A 27,786-nucleotide genomic window follows, 5' to 3' on the forward strand; every position below is an offset into this window, starting at 1 on the left:
CACTGCCAATGCTAGTAATAATCATAATGTATGTCAATAAAATAAAATAAAAAAAGATTGTTGTGAATTTGAATGTTTAACTGTATTGCAAAGCATAACACTTGTAAAGTTCCTGACATGGCAGAGGGACAATATTTCTTTCTGGACTAGATTATTTCCTCAGTTATATGGTTCTAAGATGGAAAGGGGGAATAAAAAAGCACCATCATTGTTGTTCTGGAACATTTTTCTTGCCAGAGTGCTCCTAGCTAGAGATTTCCTGAACCAGGAGCATATCCAGGCAATAATGAGTATTATTAGTGACCATTCCTGGCAAAATGTGCTGTGGAAGAGATTATTTGTTGAGGAGAATGAAGTAAATTTGGTGTTTGACAGCTGTCTTCTAGTGCTGTTGCTAAATGGAAGATGAATTGGAATAATTTTGTTTGGCTCTGGGGGTGGGGGGGGGCAGAATTGGGATCTCTGAATGGAAGTCAGAGGGAAACATATTTAGGCCAAATCCAAAGAAAAAACTTTTTAATAATTTGAGTTATCCCAAAATATGATAGGCTGTCTTTAAAGGTAATGGGTTACTGTTCACTGTCAGTTCCTAATAGGATTATTGATGACCATTTAAAGGAAATTCCTCATAAGCTATCTAGGCACTGAATAAGGTAGACAGAATCTGAAGTGGCTCCAATGATTTATTCTAAATTTTCCCTTATAACAAAGGACAAATTTTATATGGTTTGGTGTGTGTGTATGTATGTTGAGGGTTGGGGTGAGGTACCATGCTTCTTTTATTAATAGTAATTTTAAAAAAAACTCAGCAATTCTTAGCTGCTGAAAACTGATTGAGTCTCTTTTCCTTTAAATAGTGAGCACTCTAATCCTTGCCATTTAAATGATTATGTGCAGATCATTAACTACTTGACAGTAATGCTAGAGAACAGAACAACTTCAAGCAGCACTAACAAGAGTTGCCTTTTTGCAGATCAATCAGAAATGAGGTTGAAGCATGACAGGGCCCATAAAGGAGGTAAATTGGAAAATATGCCTAAATTGATTAAACCTGAATTCCAATGTAATCAGCATATGTTGATTAAATGTATACTAAGACATATTTTGCAAATGAGCTTATCCCCTAAACCAATGTTGTCCTTGACTTCTTTGTCTCTCTTCTCATCAAGGAGATCGGAGTTTATGGACCTACATATTTCTGGACTATTTTGGCCTCCTGGTTGTGGTGATTGTTTTATATGAGTTAAACTTCTCGAAGGAATATCATTGCTGAGATCTAGGATCTACTTTGATTTGCTTTCCTATTTTTTTTCCTAGAGTCAGTGCACTGTTAAACCAGATGAGTCTAGAACTGTAGTGATTATATGATGAGTGACATGAGAAGTGACTATTGTATAAATGTAACTGTCCTGTAAACATCTTAAATTCAATATGTCTAAAAGAGAACTCAATGTCTTTATATTAAAACTCTCTTCTCTTCTGAATTACTCTATTACTACTGTAGGTACTATTAATTTCCCAGTCACTCAGGGGGACCTCACAACTTCTGTGTTAACTTGGATTTTTCATTTGTACTGTCTTCATATATCCAATCTGTTGGCAAGTCTTCAGTTGTATATAACCCATTCTCTGCACTTTCTTTCATTAAAGTTCCATTCCAATAACCTGGTGTTCAGTTTTCTTTCCTCAAGTCTCTCCTTACTACAGTCTAACTTTCACTCAGTTGTCAAAAGTCATCTTCCTAAGATATAGGTTGGACTATGTTGCCCCGCTACTCAAAAAACTCCAGTACTCCAGTGGCTACCCATTATCTTTCAGGATCAAATCCAAAATCCTCCCTCCGGCTGTTAAAGCCCTTCATAGTATAGCCCCTTATTAACTTTTCAGTCTCACTGTCCTTTGTGCATTCTACAATCCACTGACAAGTATCTATATCCTTTTGTTCCTCCATAGGATTCTTCAGCTATCCTATCTCTGGGCCTTTTTACTGGATGTCAATAAAGCCTGAAATTACTCTAAATATCCACTCTGCTTAATCATTTTTCTGGCCTCCTTCCAGATTCAGGTCAAATCAAACGTTCTGCAGGAGGCTTTTCCCAACTCCTCTCCCCTTACCTTGAGCCCTTCTTGTGATATAACCATTCAGTTATACTGTATATGTCTTGTTTTAACATAGTATTTGTATTCTGTCTCCTATTTAAAATGTGATCTTCTTTAGTTTGGGTACCATGGTTTTTATTTGTTTTGTTTGGGTTTTTGGTTTTTTGTTTTACTTTATTTTAATCCCAGAGTTTAGCATAATACTTGGCACATAATAAACACTTAATAAATCTTCATTAAAGATTAGGATTTAGTAGATTGTATTGGGTAACTTAAGTCAAGAATATTCAATAATCTCAAACTTTCCCCTCTTGCCCCAATAAAAATCCATTCTTTCATTACTGATATACTTTCATTGATGTTATTTGTCTGAGATAACACAGTCTTCAAAGATTTTAAATTTTAGGTGTCCCAAAGATCCATGTGGAGACATGTAGTATGTATAAATAGACTATCGTTTATCACAAAACACAATTTGGAAACAAGAAGTGCTGAAAAAATGTAGAATCACAGACTTTTAGGATAGCACAATAGTAGAAGCTGTTTGGTCTAACTGATGACTGAAAAAAAATCCCCTTTACAATATCTATGTAAATTTAGTCACTTCATGAAGAACTTGTACACTTTGACCATGGACATGTATGGCTAACCATAAGGAGATGAACAAACAATACCATGAGATAAAGAATATGACACTTGTGATGCATTGGTATTCACGATAAAGACCAAAAAGAGTTCTTGTAGCACACTGAAGAGATGTGCTATGAAGGTTAATTAGGGGAAATGAACAGGCAATGTACAAGATGAGAAGATGGGCATAGGTTGCAATCTCTACTGATGTAGGGAAAAATCAAGTGAATGAGATTAAAGACACTTTAAAGAATGAAATATAAGTTTGACTCCGCAACATTGTCATTCTTTCCATAGAGAATATAGACACAAAATACTTAAACCCTGTCCTCTTACTAGGGGACTTCCATAAAAGGCTTAGTTTTTTTTTTTCCCTTGGGAGAATGCTAGGCAATGTCACAATGATAGTGAGCATCAAGTTGCCACATATCTATTGGAAATGGGAGAGGTGGTATGTCCCTCCTTGTCTATTATACCACACAGAATAGTTCTCTCTAAAGTGGGTATAAACATGAGTCATGTGCCTAGATGGCACAATAATTCAGTCACAATTTCTCCAAGTCCTCAGCTAGGAACATTTCTAACATTCAGGTATATGTGGGGCATTCTGCCAGACTTTACAGTTATATTTACCTCGAGTTAACTACTGGCCTCCTTATGGTTGAGACAAAATTCAGTTTAATAGAAATGGAAAACTGTGTTATATTATGGCATGTTTTGGATAGGGCATACATTGGGAAAGAAATTTAGGAAGAGAGCCAAACTTTTCTTGGGATTTCCCTTAAATAGCGACTTCTTCTCTGAGGTACTTGTAGAGATGATAGTTCACTTTAATATCCCAGGAACATAATAGAAAGCTATTGTTATTCCAATCTTCAAAATGAATATGGTTCTATCTAGTTTGATATGGTCAACCTTCCTTGGCCTATCTGAAAGCAATTTTCAGGCAATATGACTGAAGTTAAAAAGGACTTTTCTCCATTACTCTAAGGTCAATTATATTGACTGAGCATCTTGACACTTACTTTAGAAGGACTGAGTTGAGGTTGTAAGTTATCCCAACCATACAAATACAACACAATACATATGCTTGGAGACCAATTACCATGAAGTCCTTGCCCTCCATTGACCCAAGAGAAGGAAAATTGCATTTATTTGTATCTAAAGTGAACATTATGATGGACCATTTTGCCATTATTTTTAAGTATAATATGAGGTGAGTGATGAACATTGAATTAAATCAACAAATAAACATTTTAGGTCAATTTATTTAATTTACCTTAGTTATAAAATGAGAATAATTATTCTCTGATCATGTCATTGAAATAATCCCCTAAAAAGAGACAATATTAATTTTGTCAAGATTAATACTACTCAAATGGTATTATTTCATATAATAACATGGAAACTGACATCTGGTTTTAGGGCTAAAGGGGAACACTTGGCCTTAGCAATCTCTAATTCTTCTGGTGGTAAAATTCAACAAGTTTTTATTAAATTTCAACTAAATGCCAAATGCCTTATTAGGTTCTGCACATGAAAAGATGAGAGGAGAGAAAGAGAGAGATAGAGACACACATGAACACAGAGACAGAGACACAAAGACAGAGAAAGAGAGGGAGAGAGGGAGGAAAGAGAGAAGGAAAGAAGGGGAGAGGGATGGAGGGCGGGAGGGACAGAGGAAAGGACGGAGGGAGGAACAAAGGAAAGAAAAAGAAACAGTCCCTGTCCACAAGGAGCTTATATATATAAGCTCAACATCAATGTAATACAGCATATAACACTAAGTATTTTTTTTTGTGGGACAATGAGGGTTAAGTAAGATGCCCATTGTCACATAGCTAGTAAGTGTCAAGTGTCTGAAGTTGGATTTGAACTAAGTAATTTTTTAAAAAATTATTTCAGAGACTGCTGACATTTTCTCATATAATAGAAAAGTTTTCTGATCTGATGTTAAGTTACATTCAGTAGAAATAATTAAGCACCTACTACATGAAAAGTACCATGGTAGGCTTCTGGATACAAAGACAGCAAAGAAATAATTTGATTCTCATGGAGCTTAAAGGTTGCTTGTTTTAGTTGTACACAGATAAGCTAATTTCAAAATGTACAGACCAGTGACAATGGGAGAGAAGGTAGGGAATGCCCAGAATCAAGAATAAGTTCCTGGAAGGTGTGTTACCAAAGCTATGTGCTTCTATTTGAGGACCTTTCTCTAATGATTATTCCCTCTCTTTAATATTTTCTCTTTATCCCTTGAGGCTGTCTCCATCACATCTCTGTACAATCATGTCCAGGTCCTCTCAATCCTTAAATATATGTCCAGTGAAATCTCAATATCATCCTTTTTTTTCTAAATACTGTGGAGGTATTTTTTGTTTGTTTTTGTGGGGCAATGAGGGTTAAATGACTTGACCCAGGGTCACAAAACTAGTAAGTGTCAAATGTCTGATGTCAGATTTGAACTCAGGTCCTCCTGAATCCAGTGCCAGTGCTTTATCCACTGTGCCACCTAGCTGTCTCCTGAATACTGTTTTTAACATAAAATCTACCCTTCCTAGCTACATGTTTCCCCTCACTCTTCATTTAGCCTCTTAATCACAAATATTTTTCTCCAATACTCATGTTTGTTTACCTTTGTGTAGTTTTTTTTAAACATTATTAATAAGTTTAAGGGATGAAATGGAAAGCTCAGAGTATAGAGAAAGAGAATGGACAAAACTGATTTCAGGCTGCTGTGGGGCAAGGCATGATGGAACAGGAGAAAGTTTGAAACTTGAATGTCATCTGGTAGCTTTGGGAGGAGAGGGAGGGTCATGGGGGAAGGGACAGAGATGCACTGGATTGTGATGTCATCACTTTATAGAATCTCTCCATGGAGATGACCATTGATGATTTGTCTCCCCATATGTTACCATCCAATTTTTTGAGGGTTTTCTAGATATTAAAAGGTCAATTAGCCAAATAGATAACCTGCAAGATTTAATCCCAGGTCTTCACTTAATCAAATATTCTTGCTACTGGAGTACAAAATTAAGGGGTATACTTTTCTTCTTGGACCCAGGAAGACCTGAGGCTAAATCCTATTTCCAACACACACTGGCTATGGTATCCTGGGCAAGCAGATCACCTAACCTCTCCATTCCCCCTGGCAATTTTCTTATACTAGAAGTTGGAGAAAAAGGTGTTATTTGTATTGGTGTGGGGAATTTCCTTATCTCAATTCTCTAGGCCAACGATATCACAGGCCCATCAATTTCTATTCCTACTAAGTACATGAGAAACTAGAGTGAGGATCATTAGCTACTTAATAATTAAGGATTCTTGGACAAAGCTTGTATTGCTTTGGCCTAGGTATTCCTTCAAGCATCACCAGTTGTCAACACATATTTGCTTTATGCTCTGAAGAGATTGACTGGTCAAACATAGGTTCAAACCTTCATAGAGTAAGCCCTGAGGGGCTCTTATTGGGCCTATAGTCCAACTGCCCTCACTTTACAGACAAGAAAACTGAAACCCAAAGAGAAGATGTTATCAGAAGGAAGGGATATGAAATGTATCTGTAAAAAGCAAGAACTCCCAAGTGAGGAATATTCACTGACCAATGTTGGTAGCATCTTGGAGATAACTTATAATGTTACAGAGTAGCTGAGAAGACTAAGAAGGTAAGCAAGTTAGCCAGGATCACATAGACAATAAAAGTTTGGATCCAGCTTTCGATTCACTATGGCAAGCTAACTCTAGATGAATGCATAATGCTACCAAACTCATTACATGTTTCATAAAAATCAATTTGATAAAGTCCTGCTCTTTTAATTTACCATTTGAAATTGCTGAAACTTTTTTTAATCTTGTGAAGAATACATTCCAATCACCTTAATTAGGATTCTAATTTAGGCTCTCAGTAATTTTACCAAATGTTCAAAATTTCTTTCTGAATTGCTTCAACATTTTTTTCAATTACATGCTCATTTATCAGTATAAAAATGATGTGAATTTTTTTCTTCCAATGCCTCCTCTTAATTGATTTCTTTTAAAATATGTCTTATTGAAATATAATTCTTTAAACTTGTATCTCTATGTGTGTCTGCATTGGAGTATTAGAAAAAAAGGATCCTTTCCCCTGAGTATCTTACAATCTAATGAAGAAAAAAAAAATCATATGAAGAAATAGATTTATACAAGACATGCCAAAAGTATATGGAAAGTGATCTTAATAAGGAAGGACCTAGTAAATGGAGATTGATAAATAGTCCTGAAAAGGGCTTCTACAGTAAATAGAATTAGAAGACATGAACATAAGAGGTGTACTTGTGAAAGGAGAGGGTTCCAGATGTAGGATGAATGTCTGGAGATGGGCAATGGACTGTCACATGTGAGGAGCAGCAATTAGCCCAGTGTACAGTTACTATAGACTATATAGAGGTGAGTACAATTAGGGAAGAGTAGAAAAGGGGCAGGGCATGTGTTTGAAAGGATAAATGTCAAACAGAGAATATTACATCTTTTTTTCTGGATAAAAAAGGAACATCCAAATTTACTGAGGAAGAAGTAAAATGTCTGACCTATGTTTTCAGAAAATTTCTTTGGTGGCTGATTTTAGGGGAGAGAATCATGAATGAATAAAAGAATGGATGAATGAATGAATGAACAAAAGAATTTCTTAAGCACTTGCTATGTGCCAGGGAAGACATAGTACTAAGCACTGCACTTACAAATTCAAAAAAGCAAGACAGTGCCTGATCTCAAGAAACTTACATTCTAATTAGGGAAGGTAACACATAAAGGGCAGCTAGAAATGGCCAGAATCCACATGTGATGTCAGGGGTTAGAGAGATTTAGTTTATGTTGAACAGATATGCATTTTGGTGCACTCGCCTCTGACAGCCCAGAATACCAGGGGGCAATGTCCAAGTTCCAGTGTGAAGGATAAGAAAGCTGGCCAGATGCAACCAGCATAGTTCAGAAATAACCAGGAAGATATGGCCTGGAGAGTAAGGAGGAGGACATTCTTTTTTGTTTGTTTGTTTGTTTTTGGTTTTTTGGTGAGGCAGATGGGGTTAAGTGACTTGCCCAAGGTCACACAGCGAGTAAGTGTCAAGTGTCTGAGGCCAGATTTGAACTCAGATACTCCTGAATCCAGGGCCGGTGCTCTATCCACTGCACCATCTAGCTGCCCCATGAGGAGGACATTCTTGGAGAAGATTCCAGGTGGGAGATGATAAGGTCCTAAACCAGTTTCATGACTAAAAGAATGGACAGAAGGGTCTGCATATAACAGATGCAGCAAAGGTAAAATTTCTAAGCTGTGTCAAGTGCTTATCTCTTTGGAGAATTTGAGCATGACACAGAGGTTGAAAATCCTGCATGAATAGAAGGATAGAAGTGTATTCAGCAGTAGTATAAGAGTGGATTTGTAGGAGTGGGGTGGGGTGGGAAGAGTGATACATTGTCTCTTAGAAAAATTGAGTTTAACATGTTTATGGGACATCTAGTTGAGACATCTAATAGTTGGTGACAGGGGAGAAGAGTTCAGGGAACTGACTAGGGCTAGACATATACACCTGGGAATCGTCTGCATAGAGGCAATAATAGAAGAGTAAATGCCATCATCAAACAAGTTAGTTTTGGTAAGGAAAGAGATGAAGGCCTAGCATGGACCCATCACGAATACCCACAGCTAATCCACATGACATGAATGAAGAAGCAGCCAAGGTGACTGAGGAGCAGAGAAAGGATCGAAGAGAACCAAAAGAATGCAGTGTCTTCAAAGCCTGCAGAGGGGAACAATGGCACCAAATGATGAAGAGAGGTCAAGAAAGGTGAAGATTGGTAAAAAGCTAGTAGATTTTCCTCCTGCATTCGTAAGGCCATTATTTTGACCTGAGGCTATATACATACTACATATTTCTGTATTACCCTGGAAATCTTCTTTAAACAAGAATATTCCAGAGCAGTGGCTTACTCCTAGAAGGGCTATAACTATGGCCATCCTTGTCTGGAACAACATTGATGAATGGTTCTGTGTGAGTGTGAATGCTCCAGATTTCAGAAGCATTTCCCTCCTAATGTCTTTTTATTTTCCAGACCAAAGAGATTTAAGTGACTTGCCCAGGGTCACACAGCTAGTAAGTGTCAAGTCTCTGAGGCTACATTGGAACTTAAGTTTTCCTGAATCCAGGGCCAGTGCTTTATCCACTGTGCCACCTAGCTGCTCCCCTCAATGTCTTTAATTGTTCACTGTTGAAGGCAGCTAACCATTGTGGCAATTTTATGAGTAATAGATCCATCCTAGATGGCTGTCATAATGAATACAGAGAGTTTCCATTTGGTAGGGGAGAACAGAGGAGGCTGAAGAAGTGGGATTAATTCCAACAGAGAAGTAATGTTTAAAATGGCCACTTTCCCTTCAGCAGTTTTCGTCTTATTCTGAAGAACATAATAGATGTAATTTCTTAATTGCTTTCCTTTGGTGAGTAGGGTTTTACTCTTGTCCACCCCCACCCCCACAAATAAATATGTTTTTCTCTGCAGTCTCATTTTCCCTTCCATTGCTTTTTGCTATTTTGTGAAGTTACACTGTTATAAGCCTTCCTCAGTGCTATAGCATAAAGCTGTTCATGTACATTTGATGCCCCCACCAGCCTTCTTGGATACCATGACTCTGTGCTTTTCAAGAAGTCCACAGAGAGTTGCAGGATAGGGAGCTTCCTAGGCTTGGCTTCTTCATTCTTCTGGTAACTGTTAAACATTTATTAAGCTTCCATATGCAATTCTGATAATCACAGTTACTGTCTTTTCTTCCATCATTCATTTCCTATTATCAGATTGAATGTCATCTCACTATATTAGGATTGAGCAATAGAATTCTGCACAGTGATATCTTCTCAACATTATGTTGTCTTCAAACCTGGTGATGCTCTGGAACTTTATTGTGATGAGTTGAGGTTATCAAATGATTCCTGAGTCACAAATCAATTAGTTCTTCCCTATTAGGATTTATTAAACAGGTGAATGAATGAAGGAAAAACATTCATTAAGCATTTACTATATTCAAAGCTCTGTGTAACATTTCCTGTCATCAAGGAAATTGTAGTTATCAAAATGATCTTCCAAAAGTACAGTTCTGACTTTATTACCCATTCCACCGCTGACTTTAGTAGCTCCCTATTACCTCCATAGGAAAAAAAAAATCTATGTTTGCCTTTGAAAGCTTTTCACCTTTTATTCAGCCTTCCTACAATTTCACCCACCTTGTACCTTACTCTCCTCCACATATCCCATAATCCAGTGACACTGGATTCTTCAATTCTTCTTGAATTCTCCCTTTCTCAATATAATATGTTCTTATTGGCTGTCCCTCATGGCGTGAACTCTCTCCTTCCTTATCTGTTCTAACTGGATATCTCTATAGAATAAGTGTTCTTTCCTTCTGCTTGATCTACTTCATTTGAATGTACCATTGTTGCACAGATCTGAAGATTTTCTAGACTCCAGTGCAGGGAGGGGAATTAATCATTTGTGTTTCCTAACCACCAGTAACATGGTTGAGAATGGGAAATGCTTTATAAATCCTGTGCCCAGTCTGGAAATTCTTTTCAACTAAACTGATAATCAAGTAACTAGAAGTCTCAGTTACTACAAGTGTTCTGGGTACTGTTTGAAAGAGTTGACAAATCAGCCAAGCATGTCCCTGATTAATTAAAAAGTGAATCATTTCTTTTTCACACTGTAATGCACTTAATGGAACCCTAATACCATTGTACAATGTGTTTTTCTTCACTGGGATTCATAAATAGGAGGAAATGCTGAGGAACCTGTGGAAACTACAGATTGTAGATTTTTGTCAGAATTTTAACTTTCAGGTCACTGAGAGAATTTGAAGGCTTGGGGAAAGTCAGATTAAAAAGAAATAAAAAGAAAACATTTCATAAATCACCCTGAGTCATGTTCCTTAGAAGCAATGCTTCTAGGTGTTGAATCCAACTGTCTTTTGATTGTATCCAACTGAACCCATTTACATCATTTTTTGTGAAATAGATTACATATCATCTCCCTTATTAGACTGTGAGCTTCTTATGAGCAGGGAATGATTTTTGGTTGTTTTTTTTTCTTGTCTTTCCTTGTATTCCCACCTCTTAGTACAAGGCCTAGCAAATTAATGCTTTATGACTGACTGACTGAGGTGCCCAATCCATACCTTAAGAATAATGTCACCCCTTATACATCATACCCAACGGGTAGCTACCTTTGATGGAACAACTTAAATCAAGGGAAGATCTTCTACATTTTAGGCAATCCATTCCAAATTAGGATAATTAACTTCATGAAGTTCTTCCTTATATCATGCTGAAATCTACCTCTTTGAACTTTGTAAACATTGCCCCCAGATTTGTCCTTTGGGCAAAAAAAGAAAAAAAAACACAAGAGAAATCTCTCTTCCATCTAAAGCAATTTCAAATATTTAATGACAGCTATTATGCCATATGAACCTTCCTACCATGCCCACCCATTACACCATACACAAACACACACATATATGCACATGCATGCATACATGAATAATTTTTCTTCAAATTAAGTAGTATAAATCTCTTTAACCAAGGCACATGTAGGCTGTAATCTAATCTCTTCTTGATCCTATTGCCTCTCCTCTTGACCCAAATGACCTTGATCCTAGTGATCTAGTGTATGCTCCTCATTTTTTTCAGGAGCCTTCTTAAAATGTCTAAGCCAGAAGTAGTCACAATACTCTCACTGTGGCCATATCTATTTCTAGCACAATGAGATTTACATCTCCCTAGTTGTGAAACCTGGGTATAGCAGAAGAAAGCAAGCGGAGACCTCAGTAGCCTTCATGCCTTATAAAACTGTCACATGGTTGAATTATAGTGAGTTTTTGGACCACTAACCATTCCCCTCCAATTGTTCCTACATCTCTGTCTAGGCATCCTTCTTATATCCTTTACTTGGAACATAGATTTTTGGAATTAAATGTAATATTTTATATTTGACTTTATTAAATATCATCCAATTATCAAAGATTTTTGGTTAGCAAGATTTCTGAGTCCTCACTCTACTCTCCAGAAAGTTAGCTATATCCTCCTTTGCTTAAAAACTCTTTCAGGGGGCAGAGCCATGATGGTAGAGAGAAGCCAATGAGTTGCCTGAGCTCTCCTTCAGTTCCCTCAAAAAGAACATTAAATCAAGCTTCTGTATGGATTCTGAAACTACAGAACCTGTAAAGAGACAAAGAGACACAGCCTTCCCATCTGGGATAATTTAGAAGACTTCAGAAAAGGTCAGTCTCATTCAGGCAAAAGGGAGGCATGCACACCACAGCACAGTGCAGTGCAGCATGGAGGTGGTCTGGGCAAGTCAGCAGGAAAAGGTAGGCCACAGTCCAGCAACTGAGGCCCCTGGATCCTGGCTCAACAAGCTGGTAGTGCAGCAGACCAGTGGTAAGACCCGCAAGCACCAGCTGAAAGGACCAACCACAGGACTGGCGCAACCAGGCCTGGCCATCCAAGCACAGAGAAAGCAAGCCCAGGAAGGTAAGAAATGTACAAGCCATAGAGTCCTCAGTGTAGAAAGCCAGTGACATATCCCCTATACCCCAGCACAAGAAGCTTGAAACAGGGACCTTAGTGCCCCCAGAGCAGACCTCACTTTAACAAAAATAAATAAATAAGCTGCAATATGAGTAAGAAACAAAAAAGTAGCTCTTACCTTTGAGAGCTTCTGTTTTTACAGGGTAGAGGCAAACACAAACTCAGATGAGGACAATTCTCTAAAATTTCCTACATGTAAAGCCTCAAGAAGGAAGATGAATTGGTCACAAGAATAAAATGCCTTCTTAGAAGAGCTCAAAAAGGATTTTCAAAATCAATTGAGAGAGGTAGAAGAAAAATAGGGAGAGAAATGAAAGCAATGCAAGAAAATTACGAAAAAAGAATCAGCATCTTGGAAAAGGAAGCACAAAAATCAACTGAAAAAAAATATTCCTTAAAAAATTCATTTGGCCAAATGGAAAAAAAAACAGTACATAATCTCACTGAAGAAAACAATGCCTTAAGAATTAAAATTGGACAGTTGGGAGATAATGACTCCATGAGACACCAGGAATCAGTCAAACACAATCAAAAGAATGAAAACATAGAAGAAATTGTGAAATACCTCATTGGAAAGACAACTGACCTGGAAAACAGATCCAGGAGAGATAATCTGAGAATTATTGAACTGCCTGAATTCCATGATCAGAAAAAGAGCCTAGACACCATATTCTAGGAAATTATCGAGGAGAACTGCCCTGATATTATAGAATCAGAGGATAAAATCATCATTAACAGAATCCACAGATCACCTCCTGAAAGAGACCTCAAAAGCAAAACTCCAAGGTATATTGTAGTCAAATTCCAGAATTATCAGGTGAAGGAGAAAATACTCCAAGCAGCCAGAAAGAAGCAATTTAAATATCATGGAGCCACAGTCAAGATTGCTCAGGATCTGGCAGTTACAATATTAAAGTATTGCAAGGCTTGGAATATGATACTCAGGAATAAAAAGGGGCTTGGATTCTAGCCAAGAATCTATTACCCAGCTAAACTGATCATTGTCTTTGAGGGGAAATAATGGACATGCAATGAAATTTGGGACTTTCAAGGTTTCCTGATGAAAAGACCAGAACTGAATAGAAAATTTGATCTTAACATACAAGACTCAAGAGAAGTTTCAAAAGGTAAACAGGGTTAAAAAAGTTAATTAATAAGGTTAAACTGTTTATATCCCTAAACGGGAAAATAATAATTATCACTCTTGAGAACTGTATATGTATTTGGGCAGACACAGGGGGTATAAATATAAATTTTCTTTGATGTGATAATATAAAGAAATTTAAGGGGTTTAAAAGGGAGGTTATGAGAAGAGGTAAGGGGAGGTAGAATGGGGAGAATTACACCATATGAAGAGGTACAAAAAAAATTCAAGATAGAAAGAACGGAGGGTTGACCATTGTTTCAACCTTACTCTCACTAGATTTGATTCAAAGATAGAATGACATATATGTTTATTTGGATAAAGAAACTTAGCATATTCTTTAGGGAAGTAAAAGGGCAAGGTGAAAAGGGGGGTCTGATAGAAGGGAGGGCAGAAGCAAGGGAGAAAAAGGTAAAGAAAAGGGAGGGGATGATAAAAGAGAGGGCACATTGGGGGAGACAGGGGTAAGAAGCACAATGTTAGTGAGGAGGAATAGGTTAAAAGAAGGAGGGAAGTACAAAGGGGGTAAATAGAATGGAGGTTAATAGACAGTAATAATAATTGTGAATGTGAATAGGATGAACTTGGACATAAAATGGAAGCTATTAGTAGAGTGGATTAAAAACCAGAATCCTACAATATGCTGTTTACAAGAAACACATATGAAGCAGAGAGATAAACACAGAGTAAAGGCAAAAGGTTGGAGCAGAATATATTATGCTTTAGCTAAAGTCAAAAAAGCAGGGCTAGCAATCCTTATCTCAGACAAAGCAAAGGCAAAAATAGATCTAATTAAAAGAGATAAGGAAGAAAACAACATCTTACTTAAAGGTACTGTAGATAATGAAGTAATATCAATAGTAAATATGTATGTGCCAAGGGGTATAGCATGCAAATTCTTAGGGATAAGTTAAATGAGTTATAAGAGGAAATAGACAGCAAAACTATATGAAGGGAATGTAAATGTTTCCCTCTCTGATTTACATAAATCTAGGCACAAAATAAATAAGATAGAAGTTAAAGAGGTGAATAAAATGTTAGAAAACTTAGACATGATAGATATCTGGAGAAAATTGAATGGGGATAGAAAGGAAAATACCGGGGCCACTAGGTAGTGCAGTGGCTAGATCACTGGCCCTGGATTCAGGAGGACCTGAGTTCAAATCCAGCCTCAATGACCCTTAACACTTACTAGCTATGTGACCCTGGGCAAGTCACTTAACCCCAATTGCCTCACAAAAAAAAAGAAAGAAAGGAATATATATTTTTTCTCAGCAGTACATGACACATATTCAAAAATTGACCATGTATTATGGCACAAAAAACACATAGTCAAATGTAGAAAGGCAGAAATAGTAAAGGCATCCTTCTCAGACCATGATGCAATAAAAATTACATGTAATAAAGAGTTATGGAAAGGTAGACTGAAACTTAATTGGAAATCAAATAATTTCATTTTAAAGAATCAGTGGGGTCAAACAACAAATCATAGAAACAATCAATAACTTCACTCAATAGAATAACAATAATAAGACAACATACCAAAATCTATGGGATACAGATAAAGCAGTGCCTAGGGGAAATTTTATAGCTCTAACTGCTTACATGAATAAAAAAGAGAAAAATGAGATCATTGAATTGGGTATGCAACTAAAAAAGCTGGAAAAAGAACAAATTAGAAATCCCCAATTAAGTACTAAATTAGAAATCCTGAAGAATAAAGGAGAAATTAATAAAAGCAAAAGCAAGAAAACTATAGAATTAATCAATAACACTAAGAACTGGTTTCATGAAAAATCCAATAAAATTGATAAAACATTGGTTAATTAGATTAAAAAAAAAAAGAAGAAAATCAAATTACCAGTATCAAAAATGAAAGGGGTGATTTTACCACCAATGAAGTAGAAATTAAAGCAATAATTAGGAACTATTTTCACCAACTGTATGCCAATAAATTTGACAATCTAAATGAAATGGATAAATATTTTAAAAAATACAAACTGCCCAGGTTAACTGAAGAAGAAATAAAATCCTTAAATAAGCCCATATTAGAAAAAAATTGAATACGCCATCAATGAACTCCCTAAGAAAAAATCTCCAGGACAAGATGGGTTTACAAGTGATTTCTACCACACATTTAAAGAACAATTAATTCTAATATACAAATTATTTGAAAAATAGGTGAAGAAAGAGTTCTACCAAATTCCTTTTATGATATAAATATGGTGTTGATACCAACACCAGGCAGAGCAAAAACAGAGAAAGAAAATTATAGAGCAATTTCCCTTATGAATATTGATGCAAAAATCTTAAATTAGATATTAGCAAGAAGATTACAGCAAGTGATCACCAGCATAATATACTATGACCAGGTGGGATTTATACCAGGAATGCAGGGCTGGTTCAACATTAGGAAAACTATTAACAAAACCACATCAATAAGAGAACTCGCCAAATCATATGACTATTGAGATAGATGCACAGAAAGCTTTTGACAAAATACAGCACCCATTCCTAATAAAAACACTAGAGATCATAGGACTAGGTGGAGCTTTCCTTAAAATAATAAATAGTATCTACCTAAAACCATCAGCAGGCATTATATGTAATGGAGATAACTTAGAGGCCTTCCTAATAAGATCAGCGGTGAAATAGGCATGTCCATTATTACCTCTATTATTTAATATTGTACTAGAAATGTTAGCTTTAGCAATGAGAGAAGAAAAAGGAACTACAGCAATTAGAATAGGCAAGGAGGAACCCAAACTATCACTCTTTGCAGATGATGTGATGGTATACTTAGAGAATCCTAGAGAATCAATTCAAAAATTACTTGAAACAGGGGCAGCTAGGTGGCACAGTGGATAAAGCACTGGCTCTGGATTCAGGAGTACATGAGTTCAAATCCCTCGGACACTTGACACTTACTAGCTGTGTAACCCTGGGCAAATCACTTAACCCCCATTGTCCCGCTTAAAAAAAAAATTACTTGAAACAATTAACAACCTTAGCAAAGTAGCAGGATATAAAATAAATCACATAAATCATCAGCATTTCTATGCATGACCAAGAAAGTCCATCAGCAAGAGATAGAAAGATAAATTTCATTTAAAGTAATGGTAAAAAAATAAATAAATAAAGTAATGGTAGACAAGTTTTTGTACAAACAGAAGCAATGCATCCAAACTTAGAAGGGATGCAGAAAGCTGGAAAATAATTTTTATGGCCAGTACTTCTGATAAAGATCTCTTTCCAAAATATATAGGAAACTAAATCAAATTTATATGAATCCAAGTCATTCCCCAATTGAGAAATGGTCAAAGGATATGAACAGTTAGTTTTCTGATGAAGCAATCAAAGCTATCTATTGCCATATGAAAAAATGCTCTAAATCACTATTGATTAGAGAGATGCAAATTAAAACAACTCTCAGGTACCACCTGACACCTATCAGATTGGCTAATATGACAAAAAAAAAGAAAATAATAAATGTTGGAGAAGTTGTGGGAAAATTGGAACACTAATGCATTGTTGGTGTAGCTGTGAACTGATCCAACCATTCTGGAGAGCAATCTGGAATTATGTCCAAAGGGTTACAAAGCTGTGCATATACCCTTTGACCCAGAAATACCACTTTTGGGTCTTTTCCCAGGGAGATCATGGAAAAGGGAAAAGGACCCACATGTACAAAAATATTTATAGCTGCCCTCTTTGTGGTGGCAAGGAATTGGAAATTGAGGGGTTGCCCATCAATTGGGGAATGGCTGAACAAGTTGTGGTACGTGAATGTAATGGAATTCTATCGTTCTGTAAGAAACAATGAGCAGGAGGAGTTCAGAGAAACCTGGAAGGGCTTGCATGAACAGATGATGAGTGAGATGAGCAGAATCAGAAAAACATTATAAGCAGTATCATCAACATTGTGTGTTGATCAACTGTCATGGACTAGATTCTTCTCACCAATGCAATGGTACAGGAGAGATCCAGGGGACTCATGATAGGAGGGAATCTCCAAATTCAGAAAAAAAAAAAAAGAGAGCTATGGAGTATAGATGCTGATTGAACCATACTATTTTTTTTTGTTTTGGGTGCTGTTGTTTTTCTATTTTGAGGTTTTTCCTCATTGATCTGATTCTGCTCCTATAACATGACTAATGCAAAAATATGTTTAATGTTGTATATGTGTGTGTGTGTATATATATATATATATATATAAAACCTATTTTAGATTACCTGCTGTCTAGGGGAGGGGGAAGGGAGGGGAGGGAGGGAGGAAGAAAAATCTGGAACTGGAAAGGTTGTATAAACAAATGCTGAGAACTATCTTTACATTTAACTGGAAGAAACAATAAAATACTTTTATCAGAAAAAAATAAAGTAATATAAAATACTCGGGAGTCTATTTGTCAAGACAAACCCAGGAACTCATTGAACATGATTACAAAACACTTTTCACACAAATCAAATCAGATCTAAATAATTGGAAAAATATCAATTGCTCATGGATAGGCTGAGATAATATAATAAAAATGACAATTCTACCTAAATTAATTTACCTATTCAGTGCCACACCAATCAGACTACCTAAAAATATTTTATAGAACTAGAAAAAATAATAACAAAATTCATCTGATAAAACAAAATGTCCAGAATAGCAAGGGAACTAATAAAAAAAATGCACAGGAAGGCAGGTTAGCTGTACCAAATCTGAAGCTCTACTATAAAGTGGCAGTCATCAACACTATTTGGCACTAACTAACAAATAGAGTGGAGGATCAATGCAATAGGTTAGGCACAGGAGAGACAGTAGTAAATGACTTTAGTAATGTACTGTTTGATAAACCCAAAGACTCCAACTTCTCAGATAGGAATTCAGTATTTGACAAAAACTTCTGGAAAAATTGGAAGATAGCATGGCAGAAATTAGACATCGACCAACATCTTACACCTTATACTAAAATAAGATCAAAATAGGTACATGATTTAGACATAAAATGTTATACCGTAGGTAAATTAGGAGAGGAAGGAATAGTTTACCTTTCAGATCTTTGGAAAGGAGGACAATTTTTGACCAAACAAGAGATAGAGAATATTATGAAATGCAAAATGGATGATTTTGATTAGATTAAATTTAAACAGTTTTGTATAAACAAAAGCAATATATCCAAAATTAGAAGGGAGGCAGAAATCTGGGAAACAATTTTATAGCCAGTGTTTCTGATAAAGGCCTCATTTCTAAAATATATCTGAAACTAAATCAAATTTATAAGAATCCAAGTCATTCCCTAATTGAGAAAAGGTCAAAGGATATGAACAGTCAGTTCTCTTATGAAGAAATCAAAGCTATCTATTGCCATATGAAAAAATGCTCTGAATCACTATTGATTAGAGAGATGCAGATTAAAACAACTCTGAGGTACCACATGACACCTATCAGATGGGCTAATATGACAAAAAAAAAAAGGAAAATAATACGTGTTGGAGAAGCTGTGGAAAAATTGGAACACTAATGCATTGTTGCTGGATCTGTGAACTGATCCATCCATTCTGGAGATTGATCTGGAATTATGCCCAAAGGGCTATAAAGCTGTGCATATATCCTTTGACCCAGCAATACCACTTTTGGGTCTTTTTCCCAGCGAGATTGTGGAAAAGGGAAAAGGACCCACATGTACAAAAATATTTATAACTGCTCTTTTTGTGGTAGCAAGGAATTGGACATTGAGGGGCTGCCCATAAATTGGGGAATGGCTTAACAAGTTGTGGTATATGAATGAATTCTATTGTGGTGTAAGAAATGATGAGGAGGAGGAGTTCAGAGAAACCTGGAAGGACTTGCATGAACTGATGATGAGTGAGATGAGCAGAACCAGGAGAACATTGTACACAGTATCATCAACATTATGTGTTGATGAACTATGATAGACTTTAGTCTTCCCAGCAATCTAATGGTACAAGAAAGTTCTAAAGGACGCATGATGGAAAAAGTTCTCCAAATCCAGAAAAAAAAGGAACTATGGAATATGAATGCAGATTGAACCATACTGTTTCTTTTGTTTTTGGTGCTATTGTTTTTCTTTTCTGAGGTTTTTCCTTTTTGCTCTGATTCTTCTCTTATAACTTGACTAATGCAGAAATATGTTTAATACTATTTTATAGATATAACCTATATCAGATTACTTGCTTTCTTAGGGAGGGGGGAAGGGAGAAAAATTTGAAACTAGAAATCTTATAAAAACAAATGTTGAAAACTATCTCTAAATGTAACTGGAAAATAGTAAAATACTTTTATAATTAAAAAAAGTCTTTAATATTTATTTTGCTTCTAATGCAGTCATCACAATAAACCATAAGGTAAGGGCTACAGATATGTAACCCATTTTATAAATGAGAAAGCTAAGGGTCATTGAGTTGATGCTATTTATCTATCGTTATTTTAAGGAATGAATTAATGTGTATGGAAATATGTGTAAATATAAAATGCTTTGTAAATTTAATATAAGAGTACTTAACACTGAAGTCACAAAGCTGAATAAAGTTAGTTGACTAACCTAAGGCCTTAGAGTCTATTAGCAGAAGAGGTGGCCCTGCAATCCTGGTACCTGAACTCCTATATCCAAGCTCTGCTGATGAGACATGTGTCATGGATAGCAAAGAGGCTCTGCAGTCAGAATCCCATCTCCGCTCAGTTCCAATCCCACCACTTCTGCTCGCTATCTGGGTGACCTTTAGTAAAACACTGGCCCTCCCGCCCTCTACTTTCCTCATTGATTAAATGAAAGATTTGGACAGATTGGCCTTTGAAGTCCCTTCCAGCTCTAGACATGGGATCCTTTGCTACTTCTCTGCCTTCCATACTGAAAGCCTTAGTGCCTTGTCTTATTAAGAGTCACCTTAAAATAACAGAGACTCCAAAGTTGAAATAGCATGAGACAAGGAACAATTATTTTTAGACCTCAGGGGATGGTCTGAATGAAGGAATAGTAATTTCTATCTCAAATTTCTATTTCTGTAAACTTAACAAAGGGTGTGGGAACTGGAGAATAAACACTCTCGAGGGATATGTTCTTCAAATTTTGCATAAGATGAGAATCTGGCTTGTTATTTTTGTAATTTAATTCATTCGTTATCCACACATTAGTATATTAATCGTGGGTGGAAAATTAAGACAGGCAACACACTGAGACTGATTAAACATGGGTGATTATGAATATACAGAATACATTCCATTCCCAGAAGTCCTTTCCAGTGGCTCTTTGAACTCTGTCCTTATCCATGATAAAATGTTCATACTAGAGGAGAATAATTCACAAGGATATTTGTGAAAATTCCAGATGTTACCACAGAAAATATCGTAGGGCTAGTTCTAACTTCACTAGACTCAACCTGGTCTTTCCTCTGACTCACTCCTTCCACATTAATGATGTTACATGGGAAGCAGAAATCCACAGAGGACTTTCCCTCTCCTAGAAGCTACTCCCACTTCTTGGCCACATGAAGTTTTGCCTGGTCTGTGGAATGACAGTAATCGAAACCTCAATGCAACGGTACTAAGGTATTTACCAACAATTGAGAACAAGGAGTAGAAGTGAGCACCACAAATATGTCAGTGTTCTTTGGAGATTTCAGGAGTAGAATGTCAATAATGTCCTTTTTAGAGGAGGAACAGATTTGTAATTTTGTTATTATTAAGAACTTGATAGAGAAAAATCCCTCTGCTAGTAGAGGGGGACCCAGTGTCTACTCCATATAGTTCCAGTAATCCTAGAGATTTTCCTGAGTCAATAGAAATGGTTAAAGGACCATACAGCCAGATGATTTCAGAAATATGCCTAGAACATATGTGTTCTTGAGTCCAAGACAAGTTCTCTCTCTACTAGGTAAGGCTTCTTCTTGAATCCATAAACATATTCACAAGAAATATTTAAATGAATATAAGAGACTTTTAATCTTCTTTACCCCCACATTTGTCGATGAAATATGATTGTATTGATTTCACTTTTTCTTCTGAATAGTTCAGGACCCTCCAGAAAGATCATAAGAAACACTTAATGGGATCAATGCAGATGCAATGAGAGAAGTCCCCAAAGCAAATGCTATAAAACTCAGAAGGAGTGGGAGAAGAGCTGCCAAGAGAGAGAATGAATAATGCTTCTAAATGATGGTCTATCTTTGTCAGGTCACCATTAGCAGCTCAGAACATTATGCATGCCTATGCTTATGCAAAACCGATTTCACAGAGTGACTTGACTAGTTTAATTCTTCATTTTTACTTTTGTATTTTCCCCCTATAAGGGAACTACTCTAAAAGATACAGAGATCTAAAAAAAATTTTCACAAATTATTTTCCAATATAGATTCAAATCAAAACCAGTCCCATGACTATTTCCACCCCCACCCCCTTTTATGTGATGCGTTGAAATATCCATAAGTTTAGCTAGAACAGACACTTAGAGCTGGCAATGAGCAAGAAACACCAGTGAAGAGGAAAAATAAGTGAAGAGTAAGAAGTGAGAAATGGGCAAAAGGTTGCATTTTGGAAATCTGAAAGCACCTTAAATGTCCTTTTTCTGATCCCCCAAACAAAGCAAACAGATTTTGACAAAAGAGTTCTTCACTTCAAATAAAACAAAACAAAAAACTCTAAATGATCACTTTCTTGAGAGAAAAAGCAATTGTAATTAATCCAAAGAGAAATGGAGAGCAACATATTTTAGTAAACTGAGACAGATTAGCACCTATGGGATTTAATCTTGAAGGAAAAGAATCCAGTGAGTGGACCATTGTCAGGCAGTTGGTATCTTTCAGTAGCTGGACTTGAAAGTCTCTCTTTGATTTAATGACCTGGAAATACTTTATTATATCCAATATTTCCTCTTGGCATAAAATATAGGAAATAAAAAAGCAACAAAGGAACTAGAGAGGTCATGTATCAGGCAGTTGTGACTGTGATACCCTGACATTTTCAAAGAATGAGAATGTCCTTGTCTTGAATATGTCTTATCCAGAAGATGCTTGGGAATACTGAACAGAAATAATGCAAGATGAGATGACACTGTTGGGTAGTTATCAACACCTATGCAGTGAGTGCCCACACTGATGAGCTTGAAGAACCATTACAATGATGCATAACAAAAGGAACAACCAAAAGAAAGGTTAACCTTAAACTTCCATTAGGAAAACATCATAGTTTCATAGTATAATTAGAAATTTAGGGGCAGCTAGATGGTGCAGTGGATAGAGCACCGGCCCTGGAGTCAGGAGTACTTGAGTTCAAATCCAGCCTCAGACACTTAATACTTAACTAGCTGTGTGACCCTGGGCAAGTCACTTAACCCCAATTGCCTCACTAAAAAAAAAAAAAAAAGAAGAAATTTAAACTGTGAAATGGACCTAAGGTAATTAACAATATCACTTTACATTATGTTGTACAAGTTATATAACTAAAAACCTAATGCAAATAAGTTTTATTTTTAGAGAGTATAATTTTTCCAATTAAAGTAGAACATAAGTGTAATAGAGATGGCCTTTCTCATAGATGTGTTAGAATCACAGAATATTAGGATTGGAAGCTATCTCAGACCATATAGTGTAACTAGTATTTAAAGTATAATCTCATTGAGAGCATACTTGACAAATGGTCATTTACCCTTTGAGGAAAGATTTCAGCAAAGAGAATCTTACTTCATCTGAAGGCAGCTCATTCCACTTTGATACAACTCTAATTCTTAGGAAGATTGCTCTGATTCCAAGAATAAATTAGTCCTTTTTGTAACTCTGACCCATGACTTTATTCTGCCATCTAGGGCCAAATAGAACGAGGCAAAATCATCTTCCACATGACAAGCTTCCAATTGTTTAAAGCTCTGCAGAATCCAAAATTCCCTTAGGTGCTTTCATTTCCTATAGCTGATCAGTATATGATAGGCACTCGAGGCAACAAGCTCATCTATCCTATATACTTTCCTCAGATAATCTTTCTCAAAATGTGACACCTACAGATACCAAACTGGAAATTTGGAAGAATGTTGTAGAGACATCTCACCTAGATCCACCAAGCATCTGGTGCATACACAGATTCCTCTGTCTGCTCAGCTGATGCAACTTCTCCATATGAAAAATTTGGGAAACCTGATTCCAAGAAAGTCATGATGATGTATAAGGGAAATGCCTTGAAGAAACTGTGGAGCATGTGTATATATTCTATATTTGGCTTTGACTTGGTTACAACTAAGTTTGGAAGAGCGTTTTTTTGTTCCATTTTCTGTGTAGCCATAAGAAGGACATCTCCTGGGGCAGCTAGGTGGCACAGTGGATGGAGCACCAGCCCTGGATTCAGGAGGACCTGAATTCAAATCCGGATTCAGACACTTAATATACTTAGTAGCTGTGTGACCCTGGGAAAGTCACTTAACCCCAATTGCCTCACCAAAAAAAAAAAAAAAAAAGGAGGAGGACATCTCTAAAAGGATCTGAGCACCTTTATAGCCATTCCATATTTTTTGTCTTATGGAACAAGGATTGACCTTTAGGAGTGACCTTCTTGATAAATCTTCAGGAGTGACCATGAGGTGACCTTCTGGATTAAGACAATTAGAAGGTGAGGGGAAGGCTCATTTAGCAGTCATGATGCATATGGACATCTATTCATTGGAACCATCATAAGATAGGACCTGAATTAATTTGAGCCCACTGTCCCAAATACAAAGATAGTGAAGGACAGAGTTTGTCTCCTAGATATTGGAGGGGAATATTCACACCTGTGAAATCTCTGCAGTACAAATACCTGTGTAAAAACTAATTGATGTAAGGTGGTTAAATGGAACAGGGATGATAGTTGCTGGTGCTTAAAAGTGTGGTGGTAGCTGGCATAAGCTCAAGCTGGTGATGGTGGAGAAGAGACCAGGGCTCCAGTCTTACCTTTGCCATTTATTGGACATATGACCCTCAATGAGAAATGTGACTTCTCTCCATCCCATACAACTCTTTACAATTACATGTTTCAGAGCAGTTGCTGATTTGTACAGAAAATATAGTAACAAATAGCATGCTAGGCTAACAATTAGGAAGACAGACTCATTTTATATCTCTTTCTTTTACCAATGATATAACCCATGGAAAATCTTCCAAACTCTATGTAATTTACCAAAAAGCTAGACTTTATCAACTAAGTTATAGATAATAGAAGACTCAGTCTGAATCTGCCTATTATATTCACATCTTCAGGGAATAAAGGATGTTATTGTTTTTAAATTTCTGTGTTTTTCACAACTACCCTTTCCCTATCTTTGTCAAGAAACCAAACACTCTGATTTCTTCCTTTATTTTAATATTGTCTACATCCTAAATTTTGCTCCAAACATGAAGAGGCCAGGAATTAGCTACTAATATAGGAAGAAAGGTTAATTATGACAAAGAGGCAAAGTTATGTCTGAAGAGTTCCTCACTGGGAACCAGAAACAATTGTGATTGTAAATAACTCTTTATCTGATATAAACTCCATAAAGGAACCACTTTCATTTGAAGGTTTTTATATTGCTCTGATACTAAAATGTAACCTCATTAATGTAGCATAATGTGGCTGATTATGTTTCCAGAGAAAGAGAAGAGGAAGGAGAGATGGTGACCAGTGAAAATATAACCCTTTAAACCACCCCCTCTACCACCACCAGCAGCAGCAACAACAGTAAAAGGAAGAGATAAGAAAGACAAGGAAAGATTTCAGCTCTGTCTCTATCCATCATTTTAGAAGCAGAAATCATTGAGTCCTTGTTGGCCAGTGCTACAATCCACATTTCTACTTACAGTATTACTAGAAGGCAAGGGAAGCCGCCAGCATGTTGGTTGAGGCCATGGTTGGGAAATTAGTAGGTAACATGAAGAAAAGTTTCAGTGTGGCCTGGTAAAGAACGGTGTTGATCTTCACTGCACATATCCTGAAAGATCCACAGTAACCAGAGATGGAAGAGGCTTCCTGAGGATGTCTGGCACGTCTCTTCACTGGATTTCTTCTCAAAAAATCTTGAAGATTCTGTGCTGGGTGAATCATCACGTGGAGCCTTTTCCACATAAGGAGTGACCAACATGGCCCCAAAGGCCCTTTCTAAGGAAAACTTTTGGTGATTCTGTGAATTCTTCTGGGACTCTTGTGGGCCTCTCTCCTTACGTTCCACATATAATATGATGAGCAGAATACAAAATGTCAGGGTGCATGTTCAACATTTGTCTAATGCCTTCATGCCTTGCTTGAAGTCCTCCAGTGAAGCCTACCCATTACCGTGTGAGGAAATCTATTCCACTTTTAAATTGATTTACTTATGGGGGCTTTTTCCTTGAAAATATCTAATTCATGGATCTGTTGAGGACAGATTGACTAGGGTGCAACAATGAGCCCATCTTTTTACTAATGGGTATTTCATGTGCTTCTGTGACAGAGATCCTTAGTCCAAGGTTAGATTTCAGGGGATGAATGATTCAGAATTTGAAAGAAACAGAGAAAAAAACACTTTATTTCAACATTATTGATTTCCTTTGGAAATAATGTATATGTATGTATGCCTAAAATATGTGTATATATTCATATATATATAAATACATATGCATATACACATATCATGTTATGCAATTAAAATCATGATTCTGAAAACAGGGTTCACAAATTCCACCAGACTGACTGCCAAAAGTATCCAAGACAAAAAATGGGTAAGAAGCTCTGTTCTAAGGTAGTCAAATGAATTCACCTAATAAAAACCAGGCCAACCATTAAACCATTAAAACATGAGCATATTTGCTATAAACACATCTAAGAGCATAAATGGGACTCGGTCTGGAGTTAAAAGAACCAAATTTGCAGCATTTCTAGGGGAGGCCAGAAAGTTTACACTCACTCTTCTGACAAATCTTGCATCTAAACTCTTCCTTCTACTGTCTATTCCATATACTTCAGGTTCTCATTGCTAGGTCTGTTTCTGCTAGAAGGAGCTATGTGCTCAGTCTCCCAACTAAATGAAAGGAGGTTTGAGATGTACCCCTTTTAAATTAATTCTATACACAGATATATCAGTGATCCCTCTCAAACACTGACACCCCCAAAATTGCAGAAGAATCTTATGTCTCACATACTACTGCCTGAATTTGTAAAATCTCTAATATAAGTCTGCTATAGTTTCATCTAAATTGTGTTTTCCAGTTTCTATAATAAATGGAGGCCTGAAGCATAGGAAGTATTATCTGGAGGTTCCTTCAGAAATGGCCTATTGTATATTCAAAGCAATCTTGGGAAAGCATGCTGATTCTTACTTCTTATTACTTGAGGGCAGATTTTTCATATTTAGTTGTTGGTAACCTTTTTCACACAGTGGAAGAAAAATGTTGGCTTGGGGTCATGCTATAGAAAATCTGAAAAAAAGCTTAACCATAAATGCAAAGTCCAGATATCTTACACAGTTCAGTATATTCAGCAAATCATCATTTCTCCTTTTCAACAAATTGAGATTGCTCTGAAACACTGAGCATCTTGAAGACCATGATAAAGGCATTGTACTTTCTTTTTCCTTTCTAATTGTGAGGGCCAAATTTAACATGGGGAGTGTTAATTGGGTGGCTCGCCATGATATTGGAGTAAGAAAGATTAACAGCATCTTTAAAAAACCAAACAGGGTTTTTTAAGGAGGACAAATTTAAAACACTAGTAAGATTAATAGAACTAAGGTCAAAGAAAGAGGGAATAGGGGAAGAAAAAAATATACAATCAGCAACTCACCACCACGCATAAATTAGCCATTTTGAAGAGGATCAGCTGCTTAGTGTTCCCTCCCTCTACCACTCATGTCAGAGTGTTCTCTCCTCCCTTCTCTCTCCCAGAAGTCCCCTCTCTCACAGGAAAAAAGGCCTAACACACACACAGGCCCAAGATAATTGGCTGGCAGCTCTGATTGACAGAACTAACAAGCAGCTCTATAAATGCCAGCCCCACCCCCAGCTTCGGGATGCCGAAGATCACCCGACTGCCCTCACCGGGCTTCCCGTCATTATAATTTGGTCAGGACCATGCAGGCACATACCAGGGCCTTGAATTCCAGCCAAAGATGGAGGCACAGAAAGCCTAAAATCACAATGAATTCCTTACATAATCTTATTCACTCTTTTTTCCCTCTTTTTGTAATGGAATGTCATTACATTGGCTTGAATGCCACTCAAAGCCCCCAAGCAACTGTCTAGCATTACAAATTTCAGGTAAGGTGCCAACCCAAATTGGTAGAGAAAATACTTTACCTTCGTGGTGATTTTCAGAAATTATAA

The sequence above is a fragment of the Dromiciops gliroides genome, chromosome 3 (assembly GCF_019393635.1).
Source record: "Dromiciops gliroides isolate mDroGli1 chromosome 3, mDroGli1.pri, whole genome shotgun sequence".
NCBI classification, from domain to species: domain Eukaryota; kingdom Metazoa; phylum Chordata; class Mammalia; order Microbiotheria; family Microbiotheriidae; genus Dromiciops; species Dromiciops gliroides.